This window comes from Anomaloglossus baeobatrachus, chromosome 6, assembly GCF_048569485.1.
Source record: "Anomaloglossus baeobatrachus isolate aAnoBae1 chromosome 6, aAnoBae1.hap1, whole genome shotgun sequence".
Classification (NCBI taxonomy): Eukaryota; Metazoa; Chordata; class Amphibia; order Anura; family Aromobatidae; genus Anomaloglossus; species Anomaloglossus baeobatrachus.
Window position 1 is genome coordinate 45,237,738 of NC_134358.1, and position 2,426 is coordinate 45,240,163.

The following is a 2,426-nucleotide window of genomic DNA, read 5'->3' on the forward strand; positions in this document are numbered from 1 at the left end:
AGTGAATGGTTTTATACAATAGTGCCAGTCCCATCCCTGGTGGTCTAAGGTAGTGAATTGTTTAGTAGTATAGTACCGGTCCCATCCCTGGTGGTCTAATGTAGTGAATGGTTTCTACAATAGTGCCAGTCCCATCCCTGGTGGTCTAAGGTAGTGAATTGTTTAGTAGTATAGTACCAGTCCCATCCCTGGTGGACCAGAGTAGTGTTTGGTGTAAAGTACCAGGTCCGTCCCTGATGGTCTAGGGCACTGAATTGTTTAGTAATATAGTGCCAATCGTGTCCCTGGTGGTCTATGGTTGTGAATGGTTTAGTAGTATACTATCAGTCCCATGCCTGGTGGATTAGAGTAGGGAATGGTTTAGTAGTATAGTGTCAGTCATGTCCCTGGTGATATTGGATAATAATGGGATTGATATTACAGTCCCTGGTGGTCTATGGTAGTGAAGGGCATAAAGGGTTATTCGTATCTAAGCAAGTTATCATCTGTCCACCTATCTACAGTTGAAACCAGACATATACATACATTATCTACAAAGACACATCTGTAGGTTTTCCCCTCCGCTCTCTATACAGACACATCTGCAGGTTTTTCCCTCCGCTCTCTATACAGACACATCAGAAGGTTTTTCTCTCGGCTCTCTATAAAGACACATCTGCAGGTTTTTCCCTCCGCTCTCTATACAGACACATCTGCAGGTTTTTCCCTCCGCTCTCTATACAGACACATCTGCAGGTTTTTCCCTCCGCTCTCTATACAGACACATCTGCAGGTTTTTCCCTCTGCTCTCTATAAAGACACATCTGCAGGTTTTTCCCTCCACTCTCTATACAGACACATCTGTAGGTTTTTCCCTCTGCTCTCTATACAGACACATCTGCAGGTTTTTCCCTCCGCTCTCTATAAAGACACATTTCTCCCTCCGCTCTCTATGAAGACACATCTGCAGGTTTCTCCCTCTGCTCTCTATAAGGACACATCTGCAGATGTGTCGTTATAGAGAGCGGAGGGAAACATCTGGTTTGTATGTCATACTAGTAGATAGCCTGACCAAGGACAGTGATTGTAATAAAAATGCATCTACTTGAGGGCAGAGATCAGTTGCAATATATATATATATACAGTATATATATATAGATATATATATATATATCTATATATCTGTGCCGCCCCTGCAGCGGATCGAAACGCTCTGGTCCGGGGATAGAAATCGTTAGGGTTTAGGGCTCGAGGGTTTCCGGACCCGGGGGCTTAGGAGCCACTCTCAAATGGAAAGGGGGTATGTACAGGGGATTTGGTATAGTTTGTGATGCCACCTGTGGTATATGGTAGTTGGGAGTACCGCCGCTGCCGTTGGGAGTACCCGGGGTGATGGAGTGGGGCAGCCAGACGATGTTACCCTCCACGGGTAGGTGTAGGCCCCGGGACTCTGGACGGTGATGCGGTGGTGCAGTGCAGGGGTCAGTCGGGTACACACTCAGCAATGAAGCAGACGCTGACAACAGGGTAAACCAAGTCTCTGAACGCTGCTGCCTCTCGGGGGGAGCTCGTCCGGGTCCCGTCCCCTGCAGTGCTGCCGGTGGTCCGTGACCTGCCTCCTGGCACTAAGGTTTAGATTGTCCGTTGTGGTCCGTTAGCTTGGAGCTTTCTGGGCCCCGCTTCCCACTGTGGCTAAGTGTAGGAACCTGCTCTCAGGAGCTCACGCTTGGGATTTCAGTGGGCCGCTTGCTAGGAAAGCCCTATCCCCCTCATTGCGCTAGTGCCCCCGATCTCTGAGCTGGTGGGAACAGTCCATAAAGGCCCTTTCCTACCGCAGGTTAATTGCCGGGTCGCCTGAAGCTTCTCCCCGACCTTGGGTCCGTGTACCCCGACATGCCTTCAGTCCCGGACCGGTGATAGGACCAGGCTGTTGACCGTCCTCCTTGACGGGTCCCGGGCACCTAGCCTCAATCCCCTGCGATCGGGGGTCCGACTCCTCTAGGTCCAGACCACCATCTGCGACCTAGTTTTCCTCTCCCCTGGGAGCTCCAACTCCCAGCTTCCTCAGAGCTCCTCACAGCTCGAGGGCTACCACTCAACTGACTTGACACCTCTCACCTCCCTGCCTGACCCCTAGGTGGGTGGCCCTATTTCTGCTTAAGCAGCCCACTTGTATGCCTGACAGGTGTGGTGCAAGGTGTATCTAGGATTTGTGAATGCTGATGGAGGCAGTACTGCAGGATGGAGACCCAGAACCATGGGAGGTTGAATACTACACGGGGAGGGCAGTTTATACAGTACCCTGTGACGACCTGAATAGTCCAGGAGCGTCACATATCCATGTTCATGAAAATTACATAGTGGAATTAGGAATAATAGTTATGGCGCAAAGACATCAGCCCGTTCGAATACACAAAATGTCCAGGAGAAAGAAGATCTAACACAGG